Source organism: Lontra canadensis, unplaced genomic scaffold (genome assembly GCF_010015895.1).
Source record: "Lontra canadensis isolate GAN:19392208 unplaced genomic scaffold, GSC_riverotter_1.0 scaffold95, whole genome shotgun sequence".
NCBI classification, from domain to species: Eukaryota; Metazoa; Chordata; class Mammalia; order Carnivora; family Mustelidae; genus Lontra; species Lontra canadensis.
In genome coordinates, this window is record NW_022631089.1 from 880,464 (window position 1) to 897,826 (window position 17,363).

The following is a 17,363-nucleotide window of genomic DNA, read 5'->3' on the forward strand; positions in this document are numbered from 1 at the left end:
TAGAGTTACATTTTTGCCTCAAGCCATATTTCGAATCATTTATTATACAAATCATTTATATGAATCATTTTGTAAATTTAATATTTATAATCAGATTTATGGGCAAATTTCAAAAATAATTTGGAATATTACAAAGTGATTTAGAAGAAAACATATGTGTGTATTAAGGAAACAGGTTAGTTGAAGATTATATTTAATTAAATTTAATTAAAATCATCCATGTGATGTTATTGAGGTGTTATTTTTGATTATTAAAAAAAAAAAACTTTCTACATAATGACTTCCATTCACGTTTAGCACAATAGTCCCAAGTAATTATCAGATCAACTATATTATCTTATCAAGGTAAGTAAAACTTCTAACTCTTCTAAACACATACAAATTAAGAAATGAATCTCTGAAAACCTAAAATAATTGAGTTCTGAACTTAGATATGTACTCACTGGGAGACAATTTTTCTACATACAAGAGTTACATTTTACAATGAATATTAGCAATGGCATTCTGTTTTGAAAATAATAGTGAGGATGCCTTGATGGCTCAGTTGATTAACATCTGCCTTGGGCTCAGGTCATGATCCCAGGATCCTGGGATTGAGCCCCACATAAGGCTTCCTGCTTGGTGGGGACTCCATTTCTCCCTCTCCCTCTGCTGCTTTCTCTCTTTTTTCTCCCTGACAAATAAATAAAATCTTTAAAAAAATAATATGGAGTATGACAATATTTTGAGGTTGTTTCCACTGATAACACTTAAAAAGTGTCTCTTCAAAAACCATAAAAAAACTAATTTTCTGATAAATATAATAAGTAAATTAAACATTAAGACACTTTCTAAAGAGGAAATTGCAGTCTTAGATCATATTTAGAAGCTTTTGGAACTAACTACATCATATGAAAAGAAAGTGCCTATTCTTCCACCAAACTTTTTTTTTTTTTAAATCAACATAGCTAGGAAAAGACTATTGGAACTTACATACATATTCCAGTAGCAGAGGTCAACAATTATATAAAGAATCAAATTCTTTAGAGGCTTGGATAAAGATTTTTTTTTTATTTTGAAGTTTGAAAAAATAATTTTATTTATCAAATAACTAGCCACTCTCATTATTTTTAAGACAGGTTTATATTGTGGTATAAGTTTCTTAAAATATATATAATCAATGGTAAAAGACAGGATACTGGGAAGATTTCTTTTCAGGTATTGGTATCAATAACCACAGAGAGGAGCAAATAGTAAGAAAGATCGAATGTGTTATAAAGGGACTTAAACGATTTCAATTTGGCAGCTATATCTGCTCTTTTCAAGCTAATTTATCTAAGCACACCAAAACTAATTCAGAGATCAGCTTCGTTTCTGAACCAGCTGTCCTCATAACTGAATAGGATTAGACAAATTATTTACTACTGCTCAAATCTCTCTTCCTCTCTTTCCGTTAACGTATGGCTATCTTCCAGTTCTCCTAATTTTCAGTACTGTTGGGAACTGTTTCGGGAAAAGTCCTATGCATGTATGTTTTCACTGTGTGTATGTACATATCTATCTATATATCTATACATATCTATACACACACACACACATATATACATCTCTATAGGTAGATATGTACACACACACATATACTCACACAAGTCTCAATTTGATGGTTTCTGAGTGGTCACATTAAGACCTATGTAAATATGGAAATGGCACATATTTTGTCAGAAATCTATTGGTCTCAGTTAGATATTTAATCATATTTTCTCAGGACTTCGTTAATGGTTATGACTTACATTTAGTTAAAATTGGAGGTAAATTTACTCATCTAAGGCATGAAAGCTTGGAAATAATGCAAAGTATTATAAAATATAAAATGATTATACATACATATTATATTTTATGTTTATTAGAATAAAATTATGCATTCAATCTGGACAGGTGCTCCTAGGCTAAATTGACCCCTTTTTGTACTTAGCAGACTTTGTTCTGTGTCAGAGATGTCTTCTCTGACAAATACTGTCCATGGTCTATTTTAACACATGTTCACTTAATCTTGCAGGATAGGTATTGGTGCACTTTACCCATATTTCTTGTTGAGATGTATTTATTCACAATGATGTTTCTTGATCAGCAAATTTCAGTTAGTCACCAACTGATGGAGAGTTTCATGGTTATGCACCATTTTATCAACTAACTGGAAAGATAAATAAAATCATTTATCATCTCAAGGAAGCACTCCACTTTCTGTGGAAATCACAACCCTCATTGTATATTTCTTAATTTATTTATCTCAGAAACCATATCAATTTTTAAAAACTGGTTTAAGTGCTTCTTTTAGTGACTATAAGTTATTTGGACTATATCGTCACATGTAAACTTGATAAAGTGCAGATTTATCAAGTGACCATCTAAACTCTTTTGGGACAGGAAATCAGAGAGTGAGATATGGTTTCAATAAAATGAAAACCTGCCTAGCAGTTTGCAGGAAATAAGTAGAATCAAAATTTAGATCTTAGTCAAAAAAATAAATAAATACATAGACCTCCAAGTTTTATGTAGAATTAAGCATTTTTAAATTGCTTTATCAAGGGATGCTGGTGGCTCAGTTGGTTAATCATCTGCCTTTGGCTGAGGTCATGATTGCAGGGTCCTGGGATTGAGCCCCATGTCAGAGCCCCATGATGGGCTCCCGGCTCAGTAAGGAGTCTGCTTCCCTCTTCCCCACACGCTCTGCTTTGTTTTCTCTCTTTCTTTCTCAGATAAATAAATAAAATCTTAAAAAAAAAATAAATTTTCTTCATCAATATATAAATTCAATAGAGTTTATCCACAGTTTTGTATGGATAAATAAATATATACATAGTGAAGAAATAAATGAACAATTGATTAATTTCTTGCACATTTATTAATTTATTCAAGAAGTTAATTTTTAAAACACTTAGTAATAGGGTAACTAGTAATAATATCAAATATTTAATGTTGGAGTTGAGGCAGAAATCCAGAGCCTAATGCCTATGGAAGACATTCATCAAGGTTACACCATAATATCGGAAACAAGTGAAATACATTTTATTTTTGAAAAATGTCACATTTTATTACTCAATTAAGGACTAGCTTTACACATGACATACATGGTAAAAAAACAAACCAAAAATATCTGTACTTAAAACACCTTACACGTGTTAACATTTTACAATTGAAAAGTGTTTTGCTATGTCTCTGTGAGAAAAACAGGACAGATATTGTCCCTTTCTATAACATAAGAAATTGTAGGTCAAAGAGATTCCCCAAGGTCACATGGGTAATGATTCACAAGACCAAAATAAGTAATTATTTATTTTTATTTCTACTCCAGTGACCCATTACCTGTGCTGTAGTAAAAAAGTAACTGATGAAAAATTCATCGTTTCTTTACAATTGCACAGCAGTAGAGCAAGAAGGAAGCTTAAATTCACATGAAATTTGAAAGTCAAGGGGAACTATCCCTGTAGAAAGAAAACTGCATCTCAGGTATCCACTCTTGTGTATATTCTAAATGCTTTCTACTACTGTATAATCATGTCTTGTAAAGGACATAACGCTGCAGAAAAGCATTAAGACCTAAAAAACCAAACAGCGAGAATCACGGAGACTGTGGTTAACATAAATAGCTCATGTAAAGTATGAATTTGTTGGTACCCAGAGGCAAGGTCAGATCTACTGTAGTACACTTAAGTGAAGAAGTGCTCAGCTTGCAACTTGCATGCCATGACTGCTTCTCTGTTGGATTCTCATTGGACCCCAAAGTTCCTGCTGATAGACTTGTCTGGAAGATGACCTCTGGTTATTATAGGATGTTGTTTTCAGAGCAGATAACAGTGTGCGCTCATTTTAGGTTTTCCGCTATAGGGATGCATTAGATGAAAACGGCCATATACTGGCTCCTAATCAAAGCTCACAAACACTCTCATGAGGCTTGCTGTTTGGCACAATGTACAGACGTTAGAATACCTGAGGACAATTCAGTAGAGAACTGTGGTGAAATGAAAGGGTATTCTGAATCATTTTTTTCCCACTTTTCATGATATAATACTTTTAACATCTTTAGAAAAATATATAGTATTCACATATTGTATAAATAACTCATTGAACATTTTCCATTTTGATATGTGCAAGCCCACTAGGAAACATTGTGTATTTATACTGAATAAGACTAGTGCCAGGATTTTCATGAGTTCTATTAACTTTAATCAAGGATTAGTACAAAAGAAAAATGCAAATAGCAAAGTTTAAATATAAGAAGTCCTAAACTGAAATAGGTTTGTTTAATTTATTGACAATGTGTTTGGGCACAAATATTTCTGTGGTATACTACTATACAAATTAATTTCAAAACTTACAGAATTAATAGTCTCTTGCCTACATTGCAGTGAAACAAGCTTAAAATAACAGATTCATACTACTTGTTTCACTCCACACGAATGGCTTTGGTAGGAGTTATATGGGTTAAAAATTGACCGTTGGCATTATGTTTAATCAAATGAGCTCAAATTCAAAATCAAAACATGTTCAGAATTCTGCCACATTTCAACAGCTCTACTCCAGTCTATTTACTAAATTAAGTTAGATCAAGAAACCCCTCTGCTCCACCACTTCGAGGTCACTCTGAGTAAAATGCCAAGGACTTGCAATGTCCTAGAGGTTCTGTGTGATGTGATTTCTACTATTCGCCTCCTACCTATACCTCTACTCATTTTTAAATGTAGCAGACAAACCCCAAACCACCATAAGCACATGAACACCTAGAATATCCTAGGCTCCTTGCTTAATTTTCTCCAAGGTACTCATCACCATTTAAAAGTTTGTGTATTGCCTGTTTTCTCTTACTAGAAGATAAACTCTATGATAGGAGAGATTTTTGACTATTTTATTCATTCCCAGAACTAAACTTCTAAAATACCGTCTGATATGTGGTAGGTGTTTAATAACTATTTCTTGGTTGATTGGTTATGTTAATGCTTGTTTATGCTTGTCTATTAAGCAAAATGTGAATTTGAAGCCATATCATAAATAAGGAGGTTTTTTTGTATTACTTTCTAAGGGTCAGCTACCTACCCAATTGCTATTTATTCCAAGTCCCTTGACTTGCTAAGTTTCACTGCTGGGAAAAAATAAAAAGGAACATTTGTATTTTGGTTTTATGAGCTGTTTTGTCACAATATTTTATAAACTTACAAATATACATCTATACAAGTGTGCACTTAGCATGAAGAGACTAATAACTTCAATGGTGGTAAAAATATACTATTTAAAAATTAATTCATAAAAATTCAGAGGAATAAAAAAGATAACAAGAAACCACATTATTAAAATTCTAGTGATTCATTCTACCAAAATTTAATAGCCTATAAAACCTAGTGACATAAATGCTCAAATTTCTAAATGATATCCCAAACTTTTACTTTTAGTAATTTTATCCAATAATTTAGTTAATTTATTTATAATTATATATTAGTTTATATATATATATATAATTAGTTTATTTCCAGATATTAGACACCAATTAAAATGTATCGATGAGGGACACCTGGGTGACTCAATCATTAAGCATCTAAGTTCAGTTCAGATCATGATCCCAGCGTCTTGGGATCAAGTCCCACATTGGGCTCCCCACTGGGCAGGGAGCCTGCTTCTCCTTCTCCCACTACCCCTGCTTGTGTTCCCTCTCTCACTGTCTTTCTTTCTCTTTCTCTCTCTCTGTCAAAATATTAAAAAAAGCTTAAAAAATAAAATGTATAGATGAGTGTATATACTAGCATGGAAATAAATATGTAATACATATTAATGTATGTGACTTTTCATTAACTATCTCATTTTCACAAATTATGATGTAATAAACAATGAGATTCTGTTTAGTCCAGGTTGAGGGCAATGCTTTTCACTGAGACAATTTAAAATTTGGAATAATTTTGCTGACATTTGTCAGTCTTTATTTTGAAAGATTTATATATAAGCACAAATACATACCCATGTGTATGATCAGAGAGAGAAATTATCTTCTATCCTTTCAGAATTCTTAGTCCCACTGAAGTTTTATAAATGTGCTTTATTCAATGTTTCCCTTTCTACCTTGAACATTGGCAAACTTTTTAAAAAGAGTGTAAGCTTTCAGATATACTGGAAAGAACCACTTTGGAGACCACTTCTGTTTGGCTGCATAAGACATACATCAGCTTAGTGCTTCACATATTCCAAAGCTAGAGACTGTCTGTGTAGAAGGTCTGTATTATAGGATGTGTGAGTTTTGGATTGTTCTTTATCACATAAATCCTCAGTGTACATCATTTCAATACTTTTGATGCACTCAGTCTCTGTTCCAAATTCTGGTAACTTCAAGAAACCTTTACTGTATTTATGCGTTGTAACTGGAACAATACTCCAACCAAATTGTAAACTTAAAGTAACAAATTTATATCAAATTTACAAAAACAATGTTTTCAGGTGCAACGTTAACATTAAATGTATAAATTTTATAGTTTTATTCAATCTGGCATGCAAATATTGTTCAATATAAATCATTTTTCCACCTGATATCAATTGATGATAGGAAATATGAGGTATTTTTAGATGTAGTTCAATTCAGAAGATAGGAATTAGATTCATTAACCTATGGAAATACAATTACACAAGGTCAGTTTACCAACATTCACAAAGCTTCACACATTGGGAATGAGATCGAATAAAAAGTAATTCTTCTCTCATTTTTTCTACTTCTAAGCTATCATTAAAGAAGAGCAACAGTATTGTGGAGTACTGTTTAATTTTACTTAATATTAAAAACATGTACATTATCTTTCTAAATTTTCATTATTTCTTGTTTAGTCTGTATATTAATATATTAATGATGCCAAGGGAAAGGCAGCTTGAAATTAACAAAGTACAATTACTGAAAGTGCTTTACTTTCCCAAGTTTACATGTTCTGCTTGTCTTTAAACTGCAAGAGACATTTGTAGATTTTAAGAAGATATAGGAATTTCCCGCTAAAGCGGGACAGTGTATAAACGTCTTTGGAAAATTTAAAAACATTATCAAGTATTGGAAGAAAACATTTCTTAGCAAGACATCCAACTAACTTCTATTTATTATCTTTCAAGCTGTGAAATATATCTTTTCTCTCTATGGAATGTTTTCATGGAAAAAACTGAATGCCTATAAGGGAAAAGGACTTTGAGCATGGAGTGTGTTTCCAGTGCCTTTGATCAGAGGACTATGCGAGGAAGCTATGAGAGGTGATGGGCTCAGATTCATGGAATCTGGGTTCTCTTTCTTGCTTCACAAACTTAAGCAAGATATATCCAGTCTATCAGTTTCATTTTTCTGTTCTATAAAAAATCTGATAATACCTACCCTGCCTTCCTCTCACATGCTTATACAGATAAAAATAAAAATTAAATCATACATATTAAAAGTATTTTATCAACTTTAAATTGCCTGTGCAAATATAGGAGAATTAAAATTCCTAAACCATAGTTCACATAACTAGTATTTCTATAACAGCTTCAAATAAAAAAAGAGGATTAGATTTGCTAATGTGTTAGCCTCAAAGGAGTATTGATTCCTTTGAGGTTAATGCATTAATAACATAACAAGGTGAGTTCAATATTTGCCTGAAGGGATTCTTTTTCCCCTGCTTCATTCTTTTGTCCTTCATTTCCTGTTGTTTTTACCTGAAATTGAAAAGGTAAACAAACTAAAAAATTGGCTCCATTTTCTGGTAAAACAAAAAAACAAAATAAAAGAGAGAAAAGAGTAATATTTCATGAGAAAGATTACCACTACATAAAAACTATTAATGTAACTTTCTCCTTGAAATCTCTGTATTCCTGCTCTGCTTTAGTAAAGTCAAGAATCTTAAAGTGTCTTATAATTTCTAGGTCATTGGGGGTTTTTTTTGTACAAATTACAGCTTAGCATGCTGCCGCCTCTGCATTCCTTAGTTTTGTATTGTTTACTTTCTAAAAACACTAAATGGCTTACAATGTCAGGATCACCTGGACTGAAAGAGAATTATTCTTATTTGTGTCCAAAGATATCCCTAATCTAAAAGAAAAAAAAATCATATTAAGATTGCAGGGACAACTTTTGGAACTGATTATGTTTCTAGTAATATCTTCAGTAACTAAATATGTACCTAGTAATCTCTTCAGTCACTCCCAACTAATTCTCTTGCTTGGATTTGGTTTACAGAATATGAATGTGTAAACATTTTCCTCCACAGGGTCTCTGCTAAATAACTTTATTTGGTTAATGAGATCTATATGTTCCATGTTTGTTCATGTATAATTATAAGAAGAGAGCCAAGGAAGATGAATTAGGAAAAGAATGATAAAAAAGTAATCCTATTCCAATGACCTTAAAGATGATAAGGAATACTTTCCTTGAATTTAATTCAAACTACAAAAGCCCAGAGTTTAGCAATTCCTAGATTTATTTGAGTGGACTCATCTTGGATGCTTTAGAATGTTGACTTTTTTTTTTTTTTAAGATTTTATTTATTTATTTGTCAGAAAGAGAGAGAGAGAGTACAAGCTGGGGAAGGGGCTGGTAGAGGGAGAAGCCAGATCCCTGCTGAGCAAGGAAACCAACACAGGACTCCATCCCAGAACCCTGGTATAAGTACCTGAGCCGAAGGCAGATGCTTCACTGACTGAGCTACCCAGGCATCCTAAGTGATGACTATTATAATTTTTATTATTTTTATGTTTTTATTGAAGTATAATTCACACACAATTTTATAATGATTTCAGGTACACAACATAGTGATTCATTATCTCTGCACATTATGCAGTCCTTACCACAAGTGTATCCATCATCTGTCAAGTACAGTATTATTACAATATAGACTGTATACTCTGTGTTGTACCTTATATCTTTATAACCTATTCATTCCATGACTGGAAGCCTCACTTGCCTTCAACCACTTTGCCTGCCCCCTTACCCACCTCCCCTCTTGAAAATTTTTAAATATGTTTAACAATAATCCTTAAGGATATTCATGAAAGATTTCCTAAAAGTGGACTGGAATGAAAGTGTCTATATTTTGAATACTTGAATTGTGGGTTTCTAACTCCTGATCATCTTCCCTAATTAGAGTAATGACAGCTGGCAGAAAAAAAAATTCAATATATGTTACCATAACTTGGAGTTGGTTTTTTTTTTAAGATTTTATCTATTTATGTATTTGTCAGAGAGAGAGAGAGAGCACAAACAAGCAGAGTGGCAAGCAGAAGCAGAGAGAGAAGCAGGCTCCACCCTGAGCAAAAAGCCAGATGTGGGATTCAATCCCAGGACCCTGGGTTCACGACCTGAGCCAAAGGCAGTGGCTTAACCAACTGAGCCACCCAGGCATCCCATAACTTGGAGTTCTGAGGGGAACATAAATATCCAAAAATTTGATTCTATCTTAGCATATCTGTCTTTCAGTTCACATCTACCCTAACTTTTATTTACATAAACTCATGCACACACCCACCTAGAATCATTATGTATAAGAAATGGAGGGAAATCTTTAAGTTAAAACCAGTCATTTTACAAATGAATCTCAAACACCAGAATGACCTATTTATTTTTTTTCAGGGTCACACAGGCAATGTGAGTAGAATTAGTAAAGGGTATTTTTCTGATTTATAAATTTTGGACCACGACTTAAGGAAATAAAGTAGAAGGTTAAGACATCATCAGGTATTTTGTAAAGGAAAAAAAAAAAAAAGCCACACACATTAAACTCTCTTCATCATCAAAGTCATTTCCCTTCTGTAATCAAGATGTTAGTCCACAGGCCTTTCTAAACCATTGGTGCAAATATTATTTCCTTCATGCCCAAAATAATGTGTGAAGGAAATATTTTCCCATAGGAGCTCCCAATCCTAAAGACAATACACACAATTCTTTTGTTATTCAGTCTTTGTTGGCAATGGAAATGGAGAAAAATACCCTTTTAAGCCAATAAAACATTAATCTTTTAGACACTTCTCCCTATGAAACTGGAAAAAAAAAAAAAGTCTTAGATCAAAATATGTGTTGGCTCTAAGTCCTTGGGGGATTTTACCTCATTTTAAATCATTTTAATGCGGAAATTTAAGGCATCACTTTTGGGTCCAGAACCATTTTGTCGATACATAGAATCTTGTTTTGCCATTTTAAGAATTCAGAGAGGAAAGGGAAGCGAAAAGACAATTGTAGAATACAATAGAATAATAGAATAAAGTTGTCATTGAATGCTATGAGAATTCAAATATGGTTGTTTTGTGATACACAATTAATCTTCTATCCAAATTCTATCCAAATTCTGTATAGAGGAAATCTTCACTATGGATAAACTGGCAAAAGAAAGATGTAAGTTGTAAAATTTGGAAAAGTTGAACACATTTTGGTGCTTTTCATAAATATAATTATCACATCCAGAGGTGAAAAGATTGCCTTGAAATATAGGAAATAAACAGAAAATACACTTCTATATTTTATTCCGTACATTTCATGGAAACTCCTTGCTTTCATTCAGACTGAGTAGAGAGATTAATAAAGTCTAAAATACCTAAACTTTTTCACCTTATGAACTACCTATACATTAAAATACTTATATTTAATGACTATATTTTACCTTTTTCTCCCAACTCTCAATTTCATGTATTTATAATTAAAAATATTCTTTCATTAAAAAGCATTGCATGTTAATAGCTTGAGGAAACTCTACCTAGATGTCTTCATCACTTAGTATATGAAATTTTGATGATATACTTATATAACTCATGAATGACATTAGATGTGAAATTGGGGAAAATCGGAGGGGGAGACAAAGCATGAGGAACTGAGAAACAACTGAGAAACAACTCAGGGTTTTAGAGGGGAGAGGAGTGGAGGAATGGGTGAGTCTGGTGATGGGTATTAAGGAGGGCACGTATTTCATGGAGCACTGGGTGTGGTGCATAAACAGTGAATCTTGGAACACTGAGGAAATAAAATTAAATTTTAAAAAATAATTAAAAAATAAAAATAAAAAGCAGTGTTAATTTTCTATACAAGTAATCATCTTTTGGATGCATTTGTATTTCTTTCCATGAGAAGTTTATCTGTGGAAAGCATTACTAGCCACTGAATATTTGTGCCTCCCCCAACAAAATTCATAGGTTGAAACCTAATCCCTGATGAGATAGTATTTGAAATTGGGGCTTTGGACAGGTAATTTGGTCATGAGGGTGGAACACTAGTGGGTGGCCTAGTGTCCTTATAAAGAGACCTCGACATCACCTTTGCTCTTTCCACCATGTCAGTACTGGGCAAGAAGTGGGCACTCATCACAAACCTACCATGCTGGCACCAAGTTTGAACTTTCAACTTCCCGATTTGTGAAAATTACATTTTTGTCATTTATAAACCACTGAGTCTGTAGTAGTTCATTATAGCAGCCCAAACAGACTAAGGCAGGCATGCAATACTATTTTCATAAAATGTTAGACAAAGTTCCCAAGAATGTGAGAGTATTAATTAACCTGGTTAATTCACTGGTTAGTACAACTTCCTCCCCTCCCCAAACTAATATAAAACTCCACACTGCTTTTCCTTTTGAATTCTTTTTACCTTTCAGAAATCATTTCTTTACTAAAAGCCTCCAACACATTCATTACTTAGGTTTTTCTGAACACAGTGAGAGAAAATAGAGGTAATGAGTAAAAAGGGGAGTACCTCCTAATGCACTACAAAGGGCTCTATTCCATTTTGTCTATCAGCATGACTTACTTCCGCATTTTTCCTTCAGCTCATTGAGCTAAATTTACTCATAACACATTTTGTAAGAAGCAAGCAAATTGTCCCTTGGTTTCCAGGAATGAGAAACACTTCTTTTAGTCCACCGAAATAGAAAATAATTCTTGAATGCGTCATGAAATTACAGATTTACCTATCTTGCATGACAGTAGGAACCTCATTATAACCCTCTCTTAAATTTTGAAGCAAGGATGCTTAAGACACTGCAGAATAATTTCCTAGGCATTGCCTCCCATTTGTTTTAGTGTAGATTAAAGAGAGGCAAATGATTGCACAGGAGCAGGAAATTGAAAAACCATACATTTTAGCCTATGAAAGGAAGAGAGAGAGTGAGGGAGAGAGAGAAACACAGGGCAATCTACAAAAATTTAGAAAAGAAAGTGCTGCTATTAGGTCCTTTCAGAAAAGGAGTAATGGGAAATAAACTTGGTAAACTCGCCCTTCAAGGAGTAAAGAATGACACCAATCCTACTGAACTCTGGAAGTGATTGAGCATAAAGATGGTAAGTTACTTAGGATGGATTTTTTAGTGAGGCATTATCATTTTGGACTTGATAAATTATTAAATCTTATCTTTTAAAATGGGGATAATAAGTTCACTTTCTTCACCATTATTTCAGAAGACTGCTCAGCATCACCCTACATTCAATCTTTGCTTACCACGTAGGGCAATGTTAAAGTAACAGATGGCCATATAGAATGCACTGAGTGCAGTCTACCAGATCAATGATCTTGGGTACAATAATAAAAGTAAAGTAACAAGAAGGTTCAGTCTTGTTTGTATAAAGATGATAGATCTATCATTCTCTATCAGAGGTACAAGTAATTTTACTTTGGTTTTGGTGGTGGTGCTAGCTTGTTAATTTGCCAGCTGCACACTTTCCCCTATTACTGCTAGTGATTAAAAGCTCACCTTCACAAGAAAACATCCTTGATATCAGATGAGAGTCCAAGGTTATGTAACAGAGCACAATTAAATGTACCACAGCAAATAGTGATGATCAAAGTTTGTTTGTTTTTAATCCTGTCACAAAATTTCCCAAGACTCAAAGGACCAGAATACATATTTATTGTTTACCCAATGAGTTTATAGGTTACTGGTTTTTGGACTTATGTTGGAGAATCCAACTGGTTTTCTTTGTTCTTCTGTTTTCATTTTCCATAAGGAGAGTTTGCAATCTTAACTGTTCCTGTAGATCAATGTTTATCTAAGTGTTTGTGTATTACCAGTGGCAGGGAATATTAATGTGAACTTGACATAAAAAATGGGCTTATGGAGGATTTGAAAAAAAGTCAAGCAGGTGTTTTCAGTACAATATTCCCACAGCCTTATGAATACTAACATAAATTGTGTATAGAGAAGGAAAAAGATTTATTTCAAGAAGTTAGTTGACCATGCAAATAATTTTTCTTCCATGGAACATATCTAGGAACCAGGATCTAGATTTCTTGTGACTAGACTTGTGACTATTTCTTGTACAATTCTATTGTACTGTTCTCTTTATAAAATTTATTAAGTAAAAGATATACAGCATTCCTTGCTATCCACTAACTATATAATCCTGGATAAATAATTTAAATATTCCAAGGCTCATTTTTTTACATATAGTTAAGACAAAAATTGTCTCTACTTCATATAGTTAGAAAATTAAAATATTTCACATTTGTGAAATGCTTAGCACAGGACCTGATACATAGTGAGCTACATGTAAGTTATTAAAGACTAACACATGGTTTTATATAAAGATATAACACATGAATGAATGAATGAATGAATGCACGCATGAATAAAATGTGTAGGTCAGATGTCCGTTTCTTATGCTTAGGGACTATGGATCTAGACTTCAAATTGCTATAAAACCGAGTCCTTGCTGGTCATCTTGTTGTATCCCAAACCACACCTATTGTTTGGTTTATATTAAGAACTTCAAAGTGTTCGCTAAAAGAAAAAATAAAAGAATTTTTTTAATTAAAAAATATAATATCTAAATTGAAAGTTCTACATGACTTTGAGTCTATCTCATTATAGCACTCAGAGAAGTGGCATTTTCCGGTGCTATATCTGAAACTACAATAGATTATGTGAAACTTATAAATGAAATGAAAAATACAAGGCATACAAAATTATCTAGTTTCTAGGTTTAAAATCAATATATGGATTTGGTCCCTCTGAAATTCTAGTAATGAGGCTTTTATAATTTAAATTCTGTCTTCTAGTCAGAAAGAAAGTATTAGCAAATGTTCTTGATTATGTTAATGAGATTTTAACTGTATAAGTGTAACTTATCCTTATAAGGTATCAAACATTTACCTATATTTCAAGCAAAGGAATAGAAAATTAGGAGAAAGGTTTACCTTACTTATAGTGATATGGGGGAAATATTTTCACTGAAAAATTGACTTCATTTTTATTAAGCATGTATATTAGAAATTTTAAAGATGACTTATACATGGAAAAATGTCCATAGTAAAAACTGGAAAGCTAGATGAAAAGTACTACCCACTGAGACTTTAAAAAGAGGTGAAAATACAAGATACAGTCATTTCTGTATCTGGTGCACTATTTTATGTAACAGTGTCTTTAACATTGAGTATGGGCAATACTCATGTAAATCAATTAAAGGCCCTTAAAGTCTCAGAATATTAAATGATTAAACCAGTGACCTGCAAATAAATTTTTAATAAAATATGCTGTTTATTATAGAACATTTATATATTTTTTAATTTGCAGTATTTTACCCCTTTATGTTGTTAATTTTTATATTTACTACTTTACACTGTTAATTTCTTATACTGTTATGGAAGAGTGGCTATAGAATTTACATTTTTATTAATTTTGCACATTCCACCTCGGTAATGACATAATTACAATTAGAAATCATGACCGCCTTAACAAATGTTTATAAATTTAATGTTGTCATCCGTGAGTTTTAGTGTTTAGCCCCCTCAATGACATGAACGTCTTTCATTGGCCTCCTATTACTTCATTTGTATTGTGACATACCATTTAATACACCCCATGCTTTTGAGGTTATAATACAATCAAATTTACTTTTTATTAAAAAAAAAGAAGCCTTTTCCTTTTCAATAATTCCTATGGAGGGAGAATACAAGCCACAATTTGCCCTGTGTCATGTCATATTTGACTTATCTGATTTACACACCAGAATAAATAGTTCTTCTAACAGAAAAGCCAAAAGGCATGCCACTGTTGCGCAATAGGCGTCTGGATAAGTATACAAATAGCTGATTACAGAGGGTGTTGCTGCCATTACTCAAGCCCCACTGAGTCTAGTAATATGTATTGACCAAGGATAAATGTGTTTCCTCTCTGTGGGCCAAACTTTCAGCAGATTTTTTATTGCTCCAGTGTCAAAGAAACAAAATAGATTTTGATTGGGCATAGGTAGCTGCCAGAGGTCTCTAATTTGTGAATGGCATTAATGCTAATTATACCCCAAATCACCTGTAATAATCATTTAGCTGTTTTCCTGCAGCATTGTGACATAGTCACCTTTCCAATTAAGTCCAGGGATCCACTGCACAGATGAACATATTTGTAGAAAGAACCAGAACACACTATGTTTCACTTTCTTGTGCAAAAGACAACTTCAATAGTCCTATGTGAAAACTTATGTTTCTCCAAGCTTGTTTTAATTCTAGAAATTGCTGCTATTAGGAAGGAAAGAAAAAGGAAAAACTAGATCTCCCGTAAAGATTCCTTTAAAGTAAGTATAACTATATTTATGAGTAATGTCATTGCATGTTTCCAGCTACCCTGTTTTTGCAAAAATTTTATAAAAGATACTTTCTGTGGGACACTGGGGTGGCTCACTTGGTTAAGCCTCTGCCTTGAGTTCAGGTTATGATCCCAGCATCCTGGGATCAGGTCCTGGGATCCAGTCCTGGATGGGCGGGGCCTGCGTCTCCCTCCACCTGCCGCTCCCCATGCTTGACCTCTCTCTCTGACTCTCTGACAAACTATATAACTATATAACTATATAAACTCTCTGACAAACAAATAAAATCTTTAAAAAAAGATACCTTTTGTAAAACACGTGATAATTTCTGCCTGTTTGTATTAATTTCCCTATGAAAACTATACCACTCATGAAATGTTTCTTCTTTTCTTGTATTTATTTACCTATATGCTTGCCACCAAATCTTTTCATTTTTATCTTCCTGCCAAACAATGTAAATAGTCACTCTTGATCCTAGTTTCGCTCTAGTTTGCAAGCACTCCAGGGGACTCTAGGATGCAGAAAGAGTTAAAAAATAATATCCATTATGGAAGCTATAATATCTTCTTTCATGTCATTAATCTCTCTCATTTTCATTTCATAGGTATGTAGGTACATTCATATGTACATTCATAAGTACATTCAGATGTACTTACATTTTATTTACATTTAATTCTCCATCTCTAATCTCATCTGGTTCTATATTTATATTATTTCTATACAGGCGCAATCACACTTCCATTTTTAAACAGAAAAGGAGTCGAATTGTAGATTATTCAGCATTTTTATTTTTCACTCCTTATATTGTGATCATTTTCCACACTAACGTTATTCATAAATGAAGGCAGATATAGATCACTTAATATATATTTCAGCTGCGGTGCCGAAGTTTTATATATATTAATCCATATGAATATCACAGCAAGCTTATTGGTAGGTCTGTTATTCTTATCTTATAGTTGAGGAAACAGAAGAACAGAGAGCTTAAGTAGTCCATGATCTCTAGCTGAGTTTGGATCCCAGGTAATCTGGCTCCAGAGAACTTGCTCTTAAATACTGCACTAGATGTCCTTTCTTCCATAACAGGCGTTATTTCTTAACTCTTTCTGTGTACTAGAGTCACCTTCATCCTTTTCATAGCTGTTTGTCACTACCTAATACACACATATCACAATGAATTTAAGACTCTCCTAGTGGATGGACCTTTAGGTTGTCTTCAGTTTTCACTATTGTAAATAATACTGCAATAAGCATTTATGAACATATATTCTTCATGCCCCTGTGATTATATTTATAAGAAAGTTTTCTGGTAAACAGTTGATTTAAAGAGTAGGCACATTTAACACTCTTATCAGCACTGAAAACTTCACTTTAAAAATAATTCCCAAGACATGACTTTAATTTTTCATTGTTAGGCTGCTTAAAGATCTTTCTGAAAACTTAATTACTATCCAGAATTAACGAATGTGACTCGCTTTGTGTGATGGGCAAATTTGATATACATACCATCTAAATCTCAACCAAGACCATGAAAAGTACGTGAAAGAAAAAAGATAGGATTAATGATCTTGCTCTGGGGCCTGAATATAAATATCTTCTTTACCCTAGTTTATTTATTCTTTTAATAAATATTGTTAATTGAACAGAATAACATTTATTACCAGCTTATTGTATGCCTGACATCAAGCTTAAAATATAATCGCTGATGATGAAATTTTATGAAATGCCCATTATTATCCCCATTCTACAGAGCAAAAAATTAAGTCTCTGAAATATTAAATGGCCAAAGCTGAATACCTAGTATTTGTAAGCAGTGAGATATAAATTCCAGTCTGTCTGGTTTG